Below are 20,435 nucleotides of genomic sequence, written 5' to 3'. Positions count from 1 at the left end.
TCCATACAAATTTTAGGATTGTTTGTTCCAGCACTTTGAAAAATGTCATTGGAATTTTGATCAGGATGGCATTGAAGGTATAGATTGCAGTGGGTAGCATAGACATTTTAACAATGTTTATTCTTCCGATCCATGAGCATGGAATATTTTTCCATCTTTTTGTGTCTTCTTCAATTTCTTTCATGAGTGTTCTGTGGTTCCTAGAGTATAGATCCTTTACCTCTTTGGTTAGGTTTATTCCGAGGTATCTTATGGTTTTTGGTGCTATTGTAAATGGAATCGTTTCTCTAATTTCTCTTTCTACAGTTGCGTTGTTAGTGTGTAAGAAAGCAACTGATTTCTGTGCATTGATTTTGTATCCTGCCACATTACTGAATTGCTGTATGAGTTCTAGTAATTTGGGGATGGAGTCTTTTGGGTTTTCCACATAAAATATCATGTCGTCTGCGAAAAGAGAGAGTTTGACTTCTTCTTTGCCAATTTGAATACCTTTTATTTCTTTTTGTTGTCTGATTGCTGTTGGTAGGACTTCTAGTACTATGTTGAACAATAGTGGCGAGAGTGGGCATCCTTGACGTGTTCCTGATCTTAAGGGAAAGGCTCTCACCTTTTCCCCATTGAGGATGATATTCGCTGTGGGTTTTTCATAGATGGATTTTATGAACTTGAGGAATGTTCCCTCTATCCCTATACTCTGAAGAGTTTTAATCAGGAAAGGATGTTGTATTTTGTCAAATGCTTTTTCTGCATCAATTGAGAGGACCCTATGGTTCTTCTCCCTCCTCTTATTAATGTGTTCTCTCACATTGATTGATTTGCGAATGTTGAACCACCCTTGCATCCCGGGGATAAATCCCACTTGGTCGTGGTAGATGATCCTTTTAATGTATTGTTGGATCCTATTAGCTAGGATTTTATTGAGGATTTTGGAATCCATATTCATCAGGGATATCGGTCTGAAATTCTCCTTTTTGATGGGGTCTTTGTCTGGTTTGGGGATTAAGGTAATGCTGGCCCAATAAAATGAGTTTGGAAGTTTTCCTTCTGTTTCTATTTTTTGAAACAGCTTCAGTAGAATAGGTATTATTTCTTCTTTGAATGTTTGGTAGAATTCCCCAGGGAATCCATCAGGCCCTGGACTCTTGTTTTTTGGGAGGTTTTTGATCACTGTTTCAATCTCATTACTGGTTATTGGCCTATTCAGGTTGTCAATTTCTTCCTGTTTCAGTCTTGGCAGCTTATAGGTTTCCAGGAAGGCCTCCATTTCATCCAGATTGCTCAGTTTATTGGCATACGGTTGTTGATAATAATTTCTAATAATTGTTTCTATTTCCTTGGTGTTAGTCGTGATCTCTCCCCTTTCATTCATAATTTTATTAATTTGGGTCCTTTCTCTTTTCTTTTGGATAAGTCTGGCCAGTGGTTTATCAATCTTATTAATTCTTTCAAAGAACCAACTTCTAGTTTCATGATCTGATCTACTGTGTTTCTGGTTTCTAATTCATTGATTTCTGCTCTAATTTTAATTATTTCTCTTCTAATGCGTGGCTTAGGCATCATTTGTTGCTTTTTCTCTAGTTCTTCAAGGTGTAGAGTTAGTTGGTGAATTCGGGATTTTTCTATTTTTTGAGTGAGGCTTGGATGGCTATGTATTTCCCCCTTAGGACCACCTTTGCAGTATCCCATAGGTTTTGGACCCATGTGTTTTTGTTCTCATTGATTTCCATGAATTGTTTAAGTTCTTCTTTGATTTCCTGGTTGACCCAGACATTCTTGAGCAGAGTGGTCTTTAGCTTCCAAGTGTTTGAATTTCTGCCAAATTTTTTCTTGTGATTGAGTTCCAGTTTTAGAGCATTGTGGTCTGAGAATATGCAGGGAATAATCTCAATCTTTTGGTATCAGCTGAGACCTGATTTGTGACCCAGTATGTGGTCTATTCTGGAGAAAGTTCCATGCGTGCTCGAGAAGAATGAGTATTCTGTTGTTTTAGGGTGGAATGTTCTGTAAATATCTATGAGGTCCATCTGGTCCAATGTATCATTCAAAGCTCTTGTTTCCTTGTTGATTTTCTGCTTAGATGATCTGTCCATTGCTGAGAGTGGAGTATTGAGGTCTCCTACAATTAACGTATTGTTATCAATATGACTCTTTATTTTGGTTAACAGTTGGCTTATGTAGATGTCTGCTCCCATGTTGGGGGCATAGGTATTTACAATTGTTAGATCTTCTTATTGGATAGACCCTTTAAGAATGATAAAGTGTCCTTCTGTGTCTCTAATTACAGACTTTAGTTTAAAATCTAATTTGTCTGATATAAGAATTGCTACCCCAGCTTTCTTTTTTTTAATTTTTTTTAATGTTATGTTAATCACCATACATTACACCATTAGTTTTTGATGTAGTGTTCCATGATTCATTGTGCATAACACCCAGTGCTCCATGCAGAACGTGCCCTCTTTAATACCCATCACAAGGCTAACCCATCCTCCCACTCCCCACCCCTCTAGAACCCTCAGTTTGTTTTTCAGAGTCCATCGTCTCTCTATTGTTTTCTCTCCCCCTCCGATTTCCCCCCCTTCATTCTTCCCCTCCTGCTGTCTTCTTCTTCTTTTTTTTTCTTAACATATATTGCATTATTTGTTTCAAAGGTACAGATCTGAGATTCAACAGTCTTGCACAATTCACAGCGCTCTCCATAGCACATATCCTCCCCAGTGTCTATCACCCAGCCATCCCATCCCTCCCACCACACCCCCCACTCCAGCAACCCTCAGTTTGTTTCCTGAGGTTAAGAATTCCTCATACCAGTGAGGTCATATGATACATGTCTTTCTCTGATTGACTTATTTCGCTCAGCATAACACCCTCCAGTTCCATCCACGTCATTGCAAATGGCAAGATCTCATTCCTTTTGATGGCTGCATAATATTCCATTGTATATATATACCACTTCTTCTTTATCCATTCATCTGTTGATGGACATCTTGGCTCTTTCCACAGTTTGGCTATTGTGGACATTGCTGCTATAAACATCGGGGTGCACGTACCCCTTCGGATCCCCACATTTGTATCTTTGGGGTAAATACCCAGTAGTGCAATTGCTGGATCGTATGGTAGCTCTATTTTCAACTTTTTGAGGAACCTCCATACTGTTTTCCAGAGTGGTTGCACCAGCTTGCATTCCCACCAACAGTGCAGGAGGGTTCCCCTTTCTCCGCATCCCCGCCAACATCTGTCATTTCCTGACTTGTTAATTTTAGCCATTCTGACTGGTGTGAGGTGGTATCTCATTGTGGTTTTGATTTGGATTTCCCTGATGCCAAGCGATGTTGAGCACTTTTTCATGTGTCTGTTGGCCATTTGGATGTCTTCTTTGGGAAAATGTCTGTTCATGTCTTCTGCCCATTTCTTGATTGGATTCTTTGTTCTTTGGGTGTTGAGTTTGATAAGTTCTTTATAGATTTTGGATACTAGCCCTTTATCTGATATGTCATTTGCAAATATCTTCTCCCATTCTGTCGGTTGTCTTTTGGTTTTGTTGACTGTTTCTTTTGCTGTGCAAAAGCTTTTTATCTTGATGAAGTCCCAATAGTTCATTTTTGCCCTTGCTTCCTTTGCCTTTGGCGATGTTTCTAGGAAGAAGTTGCTGCGGCTGAGGTCGAAGAGGTTGCTGCCTGTGTTCTCCTCAAGGATTTTGATGGACTCCTGTCTCACATTGAGGTCTTTCAACCATTTGGAGTCTATTTTTGTGTGTGGTGTAAGGAAATGGTCCAGTTTCATTCTTCTGCATGTGGCTGTCCAATTTTCCAAATACCATTTGTTGAAGAGACTGTCTTTTTTCCATTGGACATTCTTTCCTGCTTTGTCGAAGATTAGTTGATCATAGAGTTGAGGGTCCATTTCTGGGCTCTCTATTCTGTTCCATTGATCTATGTGCCTGTTTTTGTGCCAGTACCATACTGTCTTGACGATGACAGCTTTGTAGTAGAGCTGGAAGTCCAGAATTGCGATGCCGCCAGCTTTGCCTTTCTTTTTCAACATTCCTTGGCTATTCGGGGTCTTTTCTTGTTTCATACAAATTTTAGGATTATTTGTTCCATTTCTTTGAAAAAAGTGGATGGTATTTTGATGGGGATTGCATTGAATGTGTAGATGGCTCTAGGTAGCATTGACATCTTCACAATATTTGTTCTTCCAATCCATGAACATGGAACTTTTATCCATTTCTTTGTGTCTTCCTCAATTTGTTACATGAGTATTTTATAGTTTTCTGAGTACAGATCCTTTGCCTCTTTGGTTTGATTCATTCCTAGGTATCTTATGGTTTTGGGTACAATTGTAAATGGGATTGACTCCTTAATTTCTCTTTCTTCTGTCTTGTTGGTGTATAGGAATGCCGCTGATTTGTGTGCATTGATTTTATATCCTGCCACTCTACTGAATTCCTGTATGAGTTCTAGCAGTTTTGGGGTGGAGTCTTTTGGGTTTTCCACATAAAGTATCATATCATCTGCAAACAGTGAGAGTTTGACTTCTTCTTTGCCAATTTGGATGCCTTTGATTTTTTTTTTTGTTGTTGTTGTCTGATTGCTGTGGCTAGGACTTCTAATACTGTGTTGAATAGCAGTGGTGATAGTGGACATCCCTGCCATGTTCCTGACCTTAGGGGGAAAGTTCTCAGTTTTTCCCCATTGAGAATGATATTCACTGTAGGTTTTTCATAGATGGCTTTTATGATATTGAGGTATGTACCCTCGATTCCTATACTCTGAAGAGTTTTGATCAAGAAAGGATGCTGTACTTTGTCAAATGCTTTTTCTGCATCTATTGAGAGGATCATATGATTCTTGTTCTTTCTTTTGTTAATGTATTGTATCACATTGATTGATTTGCGGATGTTGAACCAACCTTGCAGCCCAGGGATATATCCCACTTGGTCGTGGTGAATAATCCTTTTCATGTACTGTTGGATCCTATTGGCTAGTATTTTGGTGAGAAGTTTTGCATCCATGTTCATCAGGGATATTGGCCTATAATTCTCCTTTTTGATGGGGGTCTTTGTCTGGTTTTGGGATCAAGGTAATGGTGGCCTCCTAAAACGAGTTTGGAAGTTTTCCTTCCATTTCTATCTTTTGGAACAGTTTCAGAAGAGTAGGTATTAATTCTTCTTTAAATGTTTGGTAGAATTTCCCTGGGAAGCCATCTGGCCCTGGGCTTTTGTTTGTTGGGAGATTTTTGATTACTGCTTCAATTTCCTTAGTGGTTATAGGTCTGTTCAGGTTTTCTATTTCTTCCTGGTTCAGTTTGGTAGTTGATACATCTCTAGGAATGCATCCATTTCTTCCAGGTTATCTAATTTGCTAGCATAGAGTTGCTCATAATAAGTTCTTAGAATTGTTTGTATTTCTTTGGTGTTGGTTGTGATCTCTCCTCTTTTCATTCATGATTTTTTGGTTTGGGTCATTTCTCTTTTCTTTTTCATAAGTCTGGCCAGGGGTTTATCAATCTTGTTAATTCTTTCAAAGAACAAGCTCCTAGTTTTGTTGATTTGTTCTACTGTTCTTTTGGTTTCTATTTCATTGATTTCTGCTCTGATCTTTGTTATTTCTCTTCTCCTGCTGGGTTTAGGCTTTATTTGCTATTCTTTCTCCAGCTCCTTTAGGTGTAGGGTTAGGTTGTGTACTTGAGACCTTTCTTGTTTCTTGAGAAAGGCTTGTATTGCTATATACTTTCCTCTTAGGACCGCCTTTGCTGCATCCCAAAGATTTTGAACAGTTGTGTTTTCATTTTCATTGGTTTCCATGAATTTTTTTAATTCTTCTTTAATTTCCTGGTTGACCCACTCATTCTTTAGTAGGATGCTCTTTAGCCTCCATGTATTTGAGTTCTTTCCCACTTTCCTCTTTTGATTGAGTTCTAGTTTCAAAGCATTGTGGTCTGAAAATAGGCAGGGAATGATCCCAATCTTTTGGTACCCGCTGAGACCTGATTTGTGACCTAGGATTGTGATCTATTCTGGAGAATGTTCCATGGCCCTAGAGAAGAATGTGTATTCTGTTGCTTTGGGATGGAATGTTCTGAATATGTCTGTGAAGTCCATTTGGTCCAGTGTGTCATTTAAAGTCTTTATATCCTTGTTGATCTTTTGCTTAGATGATCTGTCCATTTCAGTGAGGGGCGTGTTAAAGTCCCCCACTGTTATTGTATTGTTGTCGATGTGTTTCTTTGCTTTTGTTATTAATTGGCTTATATAATTGGCTGCTCCCATGTTAGGGGCATAGATATTTACAATTGTTAGATCTTCTTGTTGGATAGACCCTTTAAGTAGGATATAGTGTCCTTCCTCATCTCTTATTATAGTCTTTGGTTTAAAATCTAATTTGTCTGATATAAGGATTGGCAGCCCAGCTTTCTTTTGGTGTCCATTAGCATGGTAAATATTTTTCCACCCCCTCACTTTCAATCTGGGGGTGTCTTTGGGTCTAAAATGAGTCTCTTGCAGACAGCATATTGATGGGTCTTGTTTTTTAATCCAATCTGATAGCCTCTGTCTTTTGATTGGGGCATTGAGCCCATTTACATTCAGGGTAACTTGAAAGATATGAATTTAGTGCCATTGTATTGCCTGGAAGGTGACTGTTACTGTATATTGTCTGTCTTCCTTTGTGGTCTATTTTACTTTTAGGCTCTCTCTTTGCTTAGAGGACCCCTTTCAATATTTCTTGTAGGGCTGGTTTCGTGTTTGCATATTCCTTTAGTTTTTGTTTGTCCTGGAAGCTTTTTATCTCTCCTCCTATTTTCAATGACAGCCTAGCTGGATATAGTATTCTTGGCTGCATATTTTTCTCGTTAATGCTCTGAATATATCATGCCAGTCCTTCTTGGCCTGCCAGGTCTCTGTGGATAGGTCTGTTACCAATCTAATGTTTCTACTATTTTAGGTTACATATCTCTTGTCCCGAGCTGCTTTCAGGATTTTCTCTTTGTCTCTGAAACTCCTACGTTTTACTATTAGATGTCAGGGTGTTGACATATTTTCATTGATTTTGAGATGGGTTCTCTGTGCTTCCTGGATTTTGATGCCTGTTTCCTTCCCCAAATTAGGGAAGTTCTCTGCTATAATTTGCTCCCTATACCTTCTGCCCCCCTCTCTCTTTCTTCTTCTTCTTGGATCCCAATTATTCTAATGTTGTTTCATCTTATGGTATCGCTTATCTCTCAAATCTGCCCTCGTGATCCAGTAGTTGTTTATCTCTCTTTTCCTCAGCTTCTTTATTTTCCATCATTTGGTCTTCTATCTCACTGATTCTCTCTTCTGCCTCATTTATCCTAGCAGTTAGCACCCCCATTTTTTATTGCACCTCATTAATAGCCTTTTTTTCCCGACTTGGTTAGATTTTAATTCTTTTATTTCTCCAGAAAGGGTTTCTCTAATAACTTCCATGCTTTTTTCAAGCCCAGCTAGTATCTTTAAAGTGATGATTCTGAACTCTAGATCTGACATTGTACTAATGTCTGTATTGAGTAGGTCCTTGGCAGTCGGTACTACCTCTTGTTCTTTTTGTTGCGGTGATTTTTTCCGTTGTCATTTTGTCCAGAGGAGAATAGATGAATGAGAGAACAACATGCTAACAGGGTAGCAACGTCCTCAGAAAATATACTCTAAACAAATCAGAAAAGACCTGAAGCCAGGGGAAAAGAAAGGGAAAGAAAGAAAAGAGAAAAAGAAAAAAAAAAAAAAGAAAAAGAAATAGATAAAAACAAATAAAACAGAACAAAACAAAAAAAACCAGAATATGATCAAATATGATCAGGCTGGTGCATAGATCAGTGTCACACACTAGATTTTGGGTGTATTTTAGTCTGTGAGAAGAAAGTGCCTCCCAAAATTTTAAAGAAAGAAAAACTTATATATGTACAAAAATAAGGGTTGATATGATGAAGGGATGGAATATGACTGTAAAGATGAAAATTATAAAAAATTTTATAAAAGGAATTGATAAGAAGTTGTTTGAAAAAAGAAAGAAGAGGATTTAAAAAAAAAAAAAGGAGGGGCGCCTGGGTGGCTCAGTTGGTTAAGCGACTGCCTTCGGCTCAGGTCATGATCCTGGAGTCCCTGGATCGAGTCCCGCATCGGGCTCCCTGCTCGGCGGGGAGCCTGCTTCTCCCTCTGACCCTCCCCCCTCTCATGTGCTCTCTCTCTCTCATTCTCTCTGTCTCAAATAAATAAATAAAATCTTTAAAAAAAAAAAAAAAAGGAGAGAATGTGATCAGGCAGGAGAGTAGAACAAAACCATACATTAGAGATTTAGGGTATATTTTGATCTGTTAGAAGAAACTATTTCAAATTTTAAAGAGAGAACAACATATATATATGCCAAAAATAAGGGTAACTACTATGAAGGGATAGAATATGACTCTAAAAATGAAAAATAAAAATGTTTTTTAAAAAAGGTATTGATAAGATGTTGGTTGAAGAAGGGAAAAAGAAAAATTCAAAAAAAAAAAAAAAGACGGTTAAAAAAAATTAACTTTGAAAGACTAAAGAATCATGGTAAAAAAGCCATGGGTCTATGTGCATTATTCCCCTAGCTCTGGAGTTCTGCCGTTCTCATTGATCGGTAAACTTGGGTCTTGGCTGGCTGTTCTTGCTGATCTTCTGGGGGAGGGGCCTGTTGCCGTGGTTCCCAAATGTCTTTGCCGGAGGCGGAATTGCCCCGCCCTTGCCGGTCCGGGCTAAGTCATCTGCTCGGGTTTGCTCTCGGGAGCTTTTGTTCCCTGCAAGCTTTCCATACAGTTTTGGAGGCTGAGAGTGTGAAAATGGTGGCCTCCCAATCTCTGCCCCGGAGGAGCCAAGAACTTGGGGCCCTGCTCCTCAGTGAGCCCCCAGAGAAAAGCAGTCAATCACTCCCATCTCCCTGGTCTCCGGCCGCACTCTGTGCTCACCTGGCCTGTGACCAAGGGTTTCTATCTCTTGCACCCAACCCCGTGTGGAGTCTCCAACCCTGCAGATCCCTGTGGTGTGCTCCTGTGCCACTCCTCCTGGGGCAGCAAGGGGAGTCTCCCCAGATCTGCCGCTTGTTGGGTCCCTGCTGGAGCAGCAGTGGCACAACTGTACCGCGGATCACGGTTTATGGCAACCCCGAGCTGAGAGTCTGCTCCTCGGCTCTGTCTCTGCAGCCGGCTTCCCTGCTCCAATACCTGGGAGCTCTGCCACACTCAGACACCCCCGGTCTTTCTGGGACCCCGAGGGTCCTGAGACCACACTGTCCCCCAAGGATTCCATCCCCTGCTTAGCCACTGGAGCAACGTCCCTCAGTGGAGCAGACTTCTAAAAGTTCCGATTTTGTGCTCCGCTGCTCTATCACTTGCCAGAAGTGGCCAATGGAGGCCCCCTCCCCCGCCGTCTATCTTCCCGATTATCGCCTCGGATTCACTTCTCCGCACATCCTACCTTCCAGAAAGTGGTCGCTTTTCTGTTCAGAGAGTTGTTGCTATTCTTTTCATCGATCTCCTGTTGAGTTTGTAGGTGTTCAGAATGGTTTGATCCCTATCCCTGGCTGAATTCCTGAGACCAGACGAAATCCAGGTCTCCTACTCCTCCGCCATCTTGCTCTGCCCCCCACCCCAGCTTTCTTTTGAGGTCCGCTGGCATGGAAGGTGGATCTCCATCCCTTCACTTTGAGTCTGGATGTATCTTTAGGTTCAAAATGAGTCTCTTGTAGGCAGCATATGGATGGGTCCTGTCTTCTTATCCAATCTGCAACCCTGTGCCGTTTTATGGGAGCATTTAGGCCATTCACGTTGAGAGTGATTATTGAAAGATATGAATTAATTGCCATCATGTTGCCTGTGAAGATGTTGTTTTTATAGATTGTCCCTGTAAATTTCTGTTGTATATCACTCTTGGGGTCTTTCTCCTTTTATAGAACCCCCCTTAATATTTCTTGCAGGGCCAGCTTGGTGGTCACATATTCTTTCAATTTCTGCCAGTCGTGGAAGCTCTGCATCTCTCCATCCATTCTAAATGAAAGCCTTGCCGGATAAAGTATTCTTGGCTGCATGTTATTCTCATTTAGTACCCTGAATATATCTTGCCAGGCCTTTCTGGCTTGCCAGATCTCTGTGGATAGGTCTGACGTTATTCTGATGTTCCTCCCTCTGTACGTAAGGAATCTCTTCCCCCAACTGCCCTTAAGATGGTTTCCTTGGTTCTAAGATTTGCAAGTTTTACTATTACATGCCGGGGTGTTGGCCTGTTTTCCTTGATCTTGGGAGGGGTCCTCTCAGCCTCTAGGATGCGAATGTTTGTTTCATTCCCCAGATTAGGGAAGTTCTCATCTATGATTTGCTCAAATACACCTTCTAGTCCTCTCTCTCTCTCTCCATTCCCTCTGGGATTCCAATTATTCTGACACTGGAATGTTTCATGGTGTCCCTTATTACTCTGATTGTATTTTCATGGATTCTGAGTTGTATTTCCCTGGCCTCCTCTTTTCCCTTTTTATCTATTATATTGTCTTCCAGTCGCTTATTCTCTCTTCTGCCTCAGTTACCCTAGCTGTTAGATTATCTAGATTGGATTGGATCTCATTGATAGCATTTTTAAGTTCTGCCAATTCATCTTTCATTCCTGCCCTTAGAGACTTTGTGTTGCCATTAATTGATTTCTGCATTCTAGCCATTGTCTTCACAATTGCTAGCCTGAATTCCATCTCCGACATCTTGGTTATATCTGCATCCATTTGTAAATCTGCAGCATAGGTCATAATCTCTGAGTCTTTTCTATTTGGGGGGCTTCTCCTCCTAGTCATTCTGTTGATGGGTGTTTGAGGGAATGTATAGAGTCCAAACAGATGCGCCTGTTTTCTTGGGACCTTAGGGTTGCTGGCCTCTTGTTTTCCCAGCCTGTGTTCTGGGGGAGGGGCCTGCCGTGCTGTTACTCAGGCAACCCTGTTTGGGCGGAGTTGCCCTGCCCCCCTGTGGCGGGGGATGGGCTCAATGGGAATTAGTTTTTGGGGCTTTTGTTCTCTGGTAGCTTTCCCTGGCGGCTTTCTGCGTCTCTTCCGTGAGTCAGAGCAGAAGAGACCATTTCCAACCCTCTGCCTCAGAGCAGAGAGACTGCAGTCTGTTCTTCAGGGAGCTCTCCAGGCCACACTGTCTCCATTTCTGTCTGTGCTGCTATAAACTGCAGCGTCCTGGGTTGTGCACCCCTCCGCAGTGCCCCCAGTCCTGCCTCCAGGTCGGGGCACGTCTCTGCCCTTTGTGCTTCTAAAACCACCAGCTGCTCCCAGTTTGCATGCGGGACCCCGCGGCTCCAGGTTTCCGCCCCGGGGGCTGCCCTAAAGTCCTTACCCCGCCACTACTGGTCTGCATGTCTGTGCCCCGTCCCCAGCGCGCGAGGCTGTCGCTCACCAGTGGTGTAGGATCCCCATGGCCAGGCATCCTCCTGCTGCCATTTATCCTCCAATATCTGCCCACGGAATCACGGCTCCCTGCTTCATACCTCAAAACCAACTGCCTGCGATATTCTGCTTGTAGAGATCCAGATCTTCTTACATCTCAGGCTGGTTTCGTGGGTGCTCAGAGTGTTCTGGTAGATATCCAGCTCAATTCGGGGACCAGTTGAAATAGGGTCCCCTACTCCTCCGCCATCTTTCCTTTCCCCTCTTATTTTATTTTTTTTAAGTAATTTCTACACCCAACATGAGGCTTGAACTCACGACCCCAAGATCAAGAGTTGTATGCTCCAACAACTGAGCCAGGCAGGTGGCTCTACAATGTACTTGTTGCCTAGGAGACCTGCCATTCTATTCCTAGCATTTCTACTCTCTGGGCTCCATCTCCACACAACACACTTTCATATGTCCCCATGCCTTTGTTCAAGCTCTTTCCTCCACCTGAAAAGTCATTTTCTCTTATATTCACAAGTATGAACACTGCTTACTCTTCAAAACCCAGCATATTTTCCCTTGTCCAGCCAGTAAGAGTCAAGCCCTCCTCTCTCAATCCTGCTGTCACAGCTCTTGTTGTATTTTGCTGGGCAATATAGTTACCTCCCAGTGAGATGATGAGCAGCTTAAGAGTAAGGACTATGTTTTACTCATTTCTGTTTCCCCTTACAGTTCAGTGAGTAGGAGCTCAGTAATGCTTGGCTGAGATCTCCAAGGCCATCTGAACTTCATTTATATGATTTGCTCTATTTCTCAATTTTCCATGGAAGCTGCCCTTGGCTACCTCAAATGGATGAGTCAGATTTGCTGCTGCTGCTGCTTCAAAGGGAAAAGACGGCAGAAAAGGTAGGCAGGTGCTTTCAAACTCTTGAGCATAATGCCTTCAGAATCTTGGAAGAAACAGATGTGCTGAAGTGTGGAAGAAGAGGTAGGGAAGGAGTAGCTAAGACTGCCTAGGCTGGCCTATGCAAAACCAGTCATTTCACTGTTTTTTTTTTTTTCACTGTTTTTTATATCAAATTGACTGATTTTTAGTCCTGGCCCCTGTGGTTCCTGGAAACACCTGGAAAAGCCACGAATCATCACTGTACCCCTGCAGTATTAGAAATACTCTATTTCCCAACAATATCATCATCTGAAATTCAGGAAAAGATTCTGAAGCTGTCATTGTACTGAGGAAAGTAGGAATGAAAGAGAAATTCTGGACCAGTCTTAATTACATTAAAATAGAATTCACTTACTCAGTGGTGTAATTTTTAGAGGCCTCTGCCCAAAGTCTCTCTATATCCTTGATCCACACCTAAAATTTTAGATTTTTATGTGATCATAAAATAATAATAATATTCCATATCTGGAAGATACAGCTTTATACTTTATCATTCTGTTAATTTGAACATGCTTTGAAGTGAAGTGGTACATATTTCATAGAATCTTTCACTGAGAATACTTTATTTGGTTCAGAAGACGTTTCTTGATAAGCCACTCAGGATAGAAACAAAGATTTGGAGAAGTCTCAAGTGTAGACAGAGCTTCCCAGTGCAGAGCAAGGGGAGAATTTCTTCTAATTGTACTAAGACTTAAAGGTAACATTAAGTCGAGTCAGAAGCAGAGAGAAGATGGAGCCAGGTTTGGCTTCTATGCAAATGTACTTGGTCATTGAATCTTTAGATTCAATTCATTTGAATCTTTAGAAATTTACACTTAGAATTTTTGGCACAGACAAAACTAAACATGTGTTTCCTGCTCTGAAGTTTAAGTGAACCAAGGCTCAGAAACAATGCAGTTTTTAGAATTTCATGTGCTATAATCAAATGGTTGGATGTGTTTTGAGGATTTATCTACTTCCTCACATGTTTATGTGTGTGAAGGTAGCTGAACCAGGTGTGAAAACCGTAAGACTATTTTTTTCTAGGTCAATGAAACTTTAAAGGCAACATCAACAGATTTTATCACCAAAATGGAACTCCATGTCAACAAGGACACAGAGAAAATACTGAAAAAGGTAAAACAGTTGGAAATGAGAATTGTGAAACAGCCTGTATGGCTCATCAAGTTGAAGTCTAGGATGATAATGTCAATGTGGTGTAGCAGAATATTGGAAATATATGTTACCTTAGTGAGCTAGGATTAATTTTGATCATGAACATCTGGCCTATGACATACATTAACAACAAGCTGCCTGTGATGTAAATCAGATCCCAGTGCTCACAATGCCTATCCACAGTGGGGGAGTAGCAGACATGTGTTGTTTGCACAGCACCTTTCTTTCTGGGGAGCCACCTTGATCACACACCTTTATTGCCTTTTCAGTCCTCTTGACCTCAGCTGTCTCTGGTTCTGGTTCTGTGTGGGTTCCAACTGACTTCACATGGGAGCAATCTGACGGTGTCTTGCTTTTCTGCTTACACCATGCACCTCTTGCCTTCCATTCTTGAGTTCCATGGCACAAATAAAATTCCTTTTCGTAAGTAAGCTAAAAAAGTTTTATCACTTATAACTGAGAGTACTGGCTAACACAAGGGAGAAGGTGTAGAGTGTCAGCTCCTTTAAAAATGTTATCTTAATCCTCATCCAAATCTGAGAAGTCAATATTATTCATTCCATTTTCTAGATGGAGAAACTAAGAATCAGCAAAGGTAAGTAGCTGGGCCAAGGTCACCTGGCTCTTAAATAACAGAACTAGAATTTTAACTAGGTCCATCTAACTCTTATTATTATTTCCACATAGCATTTTACCTCTCAAATATTGATAAGACAAATGACTGAAATTGAATGCATTGGGTTTTTTTAAAAAACTAGGATAAAGTCATTATCTAACTTAATAAAATTCAACTTTAAAAAGAGCAAAGAGCAGACCTATAAAAACACAAAAAGCACAAAAAAATAATTGTGTAATGGGAGCAAGAATGGAGAAGTGAAAGTGTAGTGAGAGTCAGGAAATGTGAATTTTAACTCTGGTCCTGCCACTGATTGGCTGTGTAGTCTCAGGTCAGTCCCTTAAAGTCATGGAATTCAGGACAGAAAGAAACCTCAGATTACCTTTTGTTCTGTATGCTAGCTTACCCTTAGGAAACTGTACCCCAAGTGTTTACATTGAAGTTTGGTCAGCATTGTGGCAAAGAGTGGTGGTATCTCTTGGAAATATTAGTGCCCAAGGTGATTAATCTTAGAAGACAGTTTGTGCTTTCATACCTCTCTGCAACCATATTTCAATCTTTCCCCCCATTAACCTCCTTCTACTCTCAGGTTACTCAATTGTGCAGTTCTGTACCTAGGGGAAATTTTTTTTTGAGTCCATCTGACAAGTACTAATTCAGACTTCCTTTTCATGCTTTTATTCCCCCAAATCAGTTATGTTGCATAAGACCCTTTTAGATACATTAACAAGAAATAGAATATAGTGCTACACAATGTTTGTGATTACATATAGTATAACATTTAATAATAACATATTAATAATTATATTATAGTAATAATTATTATAAAAATATATATTAATGCTTTTGGTCCTCATAACAACCTTATGAGGATAGTGCTATTATTGCACCCATTTTATGGGTTAGGAAACTGAGATATGGAGAGGTTACTTACTTAAGATGGTAAGCTGGCAAGTAGTCAGAGGGCTGGAGTCTTCCTTTTGGCTGTGCCAAGGACATTCTGTGGGGCTTAGCTCTTTTAGGCCTTAGTTCTAATCTGTGAAATGGGATGCAAACAAAATTTTGTGATTTCTCTGCCTTGAAATAATGGTGCATTCACTGTGGTGCCTGAAGTATATAATTCATTCTGTATTGTCTCTAATATTTATTTTTTGAATTAAGCTTTCTTGGAACTTCTCTCTCACTATTTTGTAATCTGTAGGCAACCAGTACGCAAAGTGGGAATGATGGAGACACTTCAAGGACTAGATCCTCAAACTTAACTAATTAATTAATTAATTAGAGTTGTGTGTCTTCCTCTTCGTTTTCTATTCCAACATTAGGCTCAGATGACAGAAAGAACATTGAATGAGGAAGACACTATAAACCATTTTTGGCCCTGTCTTTACTCTTAAATCTACAAGGATATGACCTTGGCAAGGCTATTACCCAGCTTGGATTTTACTCTTTCTTCATCTGGAAAGAGGGATAATTTGGTTAGATGACTTCTGCTATTTGTTCTGACTCTGAGAGTCTGTGATTCCATCACCTTTTCCTTACCACATTTAAGATTAAACAGTTTCTAAAGAGAAAGGTTAATAAGGGGAAGAAAACATTTCTCAGGATAGGGTGAGCCCAAGACAAAAAAGTAATAACTTGTTTTTTTTTTTAATTTAATTTTATTATGTTAGTCACCATACAATACATCATTAGTTTTTGATGTAGTGATACGCGATTCATTGTTTTCATATAACACCCAGTGCTCCATGCAGTACGTGCCTTCCTTAATACCCATCACCGGGCTAACCCATCCCCCCACCCCCTTCCCCTCTAAAACCCTCAGGTTGTTTCTCAGAGTCCATAGTCTCTCATGGTTCATCTCTCCCTCTGATTTCCCCCCCTTCATTTTTCCCTTCCTTCTCCTAATGTCCTCCATGCTATTCCTTATGTTCCACAAATAAGTGAAACCATATGATAATTGACGTTCTCTGCTTGACTTATTTCACTTAGCATAATCTCCAGTGCCATCCATGTTGATGTAAAAGTTGGGTATTCATCCTTTCTGATGGCTGAGTAATATTCCATTGTATATATGGACCACATCTTCATCTTCTTTATCCATTCATCTGTTGAAGGGCATCTCGGCTCTTTCCACAGTTTGGCTATTGCGGACATTGCTGCAACAGCATGGTACTGGCACAAAAACAGACATATAGACCAATGGAACAGAATAGAGAGCCCAGATATGGACCTCAACTCTATGGTCAAATAATCTTCGATAAAGCAGGAAAAAATATGCAATGGAAAAAAGACAGTCTCTTCAATAAATGGTGTTGGGAAAATTGGACAGCCACATGCAGAAGAATGAAACTTGACCATTCTCTAACAGCATACACAAAGATAAACTCAAAATGGATTAAATACCTCAATGTGAGACAGGAATCCATCAAAATCCTAGAGGAGAACATAGGCAGTAACCTCTTTGACATCAGCCACAGCAACTTCTTTCAAGATACATCTCCAAAGGCTAGTGAAACAAAAGCAAAAATGAACTTTTGGGACTTCATCAAGATGAAAAGCATCTGCACAGCAAAGGAAACAGTCAACAGAACAAAGAGGCAACCCACAGAATGGGAGAAGATATTTGCAAATGACACTACAGATAAAGGGCTGGTATCCAAGATCTATAAAGAACTCAAACTCAACACCCAAAAAACAAATAATCAAGTCAAAAAATGGACAGAAGATATGAACAGACACTTCTCCGAAGAAGACATACAAATGGTTAACAGACACATGAAAAAATGTTCATCATCATTAGCCATCAGGGAAATTCAAATCAAAACCACATTGAGATACCACCTCACACCAGTTAGAATGGCAAAAAGTAATAGCTTGTTTGAAGTCACACATCTCTGAGCACACTGTGGTATGTTGACTTTCATTTTTCTTCCCCATACAAGGAAGGGCTCCAATGAAAAAAATCCTTATCTTGAACAAACAATGCTAGCTGCTCATACAGCTCATGTTGAAACTTAAAGGAGAAAGTTCTGATTAGAGAGCTCTTTTGCCATTGTCTCAATAATCCAGAACAATAGTATATTGTCATGCAAGTTCCTTCATGGCGAAGAGAGGACTTTGGGGTTTCTTTTGTTCTTCATAGGGAAACTGGAATCAATACTTACTGGTGAACGGAGTGAAATGTTAATGATTACTGCTGAACACGGACCAAATATCTGGTGGTCAAATCTTAAGATTCACAGAGTAGCTTATTTTGTTTTGTTTCTCAAACAATAAGCATATAAATTAGAAATATGTTTTTCCAGACAAGTCTCATCTAAGACCATTTTGTTCTTGTTTTTAATAACCAGTTCTCAGGGAAGAGACACTACTTTTCACCAATGGCATAAACACAAAGGCTATAGAGTATAATTGCACTGGATGTTAATTTAAAAATCTCGTAGTCCTTCAAGTGATAATGTTAACTACCCACGTGAAAAATTGGTTATGCCACCTTCAAAGTGAGAAAGGATGCAATGAGGAGGGGATAGGGACTGGGTCATTTGAGGTAGGGATGATGCCAGTCAAACTGCCATCTGAGGATAAAGGCAAATGAAGCCTTGGAGCACTCCTAATCAGAGAATTCTATTAAAAGTCTTTGGAAGCCTTTCTAATGGTTTGGGGGCAACTTGAGGGTTGGCCTTATGATTCACAACCTGAAGAGACCTTATAAATCATTTATTTGAATTCTATCATTTTACAGAAGAAATCGAGGCAGAAGAGACTCAGGAGACTTGACTATAAAGCCCTACAGGAAGCAACCTGCAGAGCTACAGCCCTATCATGTCTCTTTGCCTCCTGCACCAAGGGTTGTTTCAAATCTCTATTTTTCCCAAGCTCCTGAGCATACCAATGACCCCTTTACTCTCAACAAATGAATGGGCTTCCATCTCACAGAAAAAATAGAAACTGTAAGACAAAAACTTTCTCAACTTCTTGCTACCAGCTCTGAATTGACAGTCACTTTTTGCTCCTTTCCTTCTGCAAGAGACAAGAGGAGGACCCCTACTGTTGGAGGCTAATATCTTTGCCTGTGCTGTGTTACCATGTTCTCCTCAGAATTGCCGTGAACTGTCAATTGCCATCTAGGGATCTTGGTCAATTGATTATACCCTCATTCTGCTGTATCTTCAGTCTTTCTCTCTCTCTCTGTCTCTCATTCTTTCTCTCTGTTGGCTTTTCCAATTCAAGAGACTTCAACTTCATCAGTTATGTTTTATTCTTAGTACAAAGAAAAAAATAAGATTTGAAGTAAATATATTCAGATTTGTTGATTCTGGTGGTGGGTACATGGGAATTTATTATTTTAATCTCTACCCTTTATATCAACTTTTTTTTCTTCAAAAAAGCAAAAAGACTGTGAGCAAGATTATGGGTTCAGTAAAGATCAGAGATTATAACTGCAAAATAATATCTGTCCACAGGGATTATACACAGCTACTGCTTCCTCTAATTTTCACACTGAAGGAAGTGTTGGGTCCTGATGACTGAAATTTAAAAAAATAAGAGGAAAAAGAAAGAGAAAAGTGGATTGGAGAGAGTGTTCTGTTTACATTTGAGTAGGGGACTTCCAAAACTCCACTTTGGCAGCTGTGGGATGATTTAATTATAGGTGATCCAAAAAGCTAGCTGGAAGTGATCATTTGGAATTTTAAAAACCTTTTCAGCAATGTTACTAAAAACATTCTCAACCACTGTAAAAAACATAAAGAATGTAAAAATTTATCCCCTTATTGGATTCTCAAATACCAGTTGGCAATTAGTATGCAAGACAGAATCAATGAGAAGATGGATCAATTTTTTTATTTTCTGCTATTATATTATTTCTAATTTCGTAAGGAAAATTGCAACTATTCTAGAAAAAATATCTTACTTTCCCATTCCCAGATCCACAAAACCAGATCCTGCTTTTACCCATTCTCTCCTCCTTTCTTTCTGTTGAATGGAGTAACTGCCCTCCATCCCCATTCAAGGCCAATACCTCCCCATGTGCCTAGGTCCTCCCCTCCCCACTCCTTTCTGGACCTGTATTCCATATTTTGCCTCTTTTCTCTGTCTTCAACATTGCCTCTCCATTAGGTCATCCCCATAGCATTTAAACATATTTCCATTTTTCTCTCTTTAAGAAAAGAAGCTTCTCCATTGATCTCATATTCATCTCTAGCACACCTCCAGTCTCTTCTCTTACTTTCACAACCAAACTTCTTGAAAGGGAAGTTCTTTTTTTTAAGATTTTATTTATTTATATGACAGAGAGATAGAAAGAGAGCACAAGTAGGCAGAGTGGCAGGCAGAGGGAGAGGGAGAAGCAGGCTCCCCACTGAGCAGGGAGCCCGATGTGGGGCTCCATCCCAGGACCTTGGGTTCATGACTTGAGCTGAAGGCAGACGCTTAACTGACTGAGCCACCAAGGCGCCCCTGAAAGGGAATTTCTTAAGGAAAAAACCCCAGTGAGTGTCTACTCTTGCTGTCCACATTTCTTCAACCCCTCTCATTCCTCAATCCAGTCCATCCGGCCCTGACACTAGACCATGCCCCTGTCATGTTACCATTGACCTCAGTGTCAGGACATTTAGAGGTGAGAAGAAAGCAACTTTCTTCTTTGTTATCATTTGTCTCTAAGGACTTAGACAAAATATTGGGCAAATACCATAGTTTTTCTGGTTATTCTCAGGGATTAATAAAGAATTTAATTTTTTAGGAGGTTAAAATGTTTATATTAGATGGGACTGGAATTTCTTTTTCCCTAATCCAAATGAAAGCTTCTCCCTAGTTTAGGTCTGTTGTAAGTGGAAAATCTGTAGTGAGGAAGGGGCATGGCAGCTTTTGTAGTGTCTATCTTCTGGAACTTGTCCTCTACTTACAAAGCCTTCTCTGCCTCCTCTAGGATTGGTGCACAAAAATTTTTTCCTGACTGGTGTAGTTGTAATCTGGCATTGATGGTTATAGAAGGTACCTGCATCTTGCACATTTGAGAGGACAGAGTCTAATCCTCAGGTTTTATACACATACACACATATACACAACACATATACACACAACACACACAACATGCATACACACAACACACACATATACACACCTATGTGAGTCCCTAAAGATTACATACATAAAGAGGTTATATGTATAAAGAGGTTTCATATATATATATATGGAAGAGGGAGAGGGAGAGAGAGAGCTTTATTTCAACAAAAGTAATTTTAAAAAACAATGTGATTAAAACATGGTCAGAGGTCAGAGGACCTAAATAGATATTTTTCCAAAGATGACATACAGATGGCCAACA

The sequence above is a fragment of the Halichoerus grypus genome, chromosome 3 (assembly GCF_964656455.1).
Source record: "Halichoerus grypus chromosome 3, mHalGry1.hap1.1, whole genome shotgun sequence".
Classification (NCBI taxonomy): domain Eukaryota; kingdom Metazoa; phylum Chordata; class Mammalia; order Carnivora; family Phocidae; genus Halichoerus; species Halichoerus grypus.
This window is presented reverse-complemented; position numbering follows the sequence as displayed.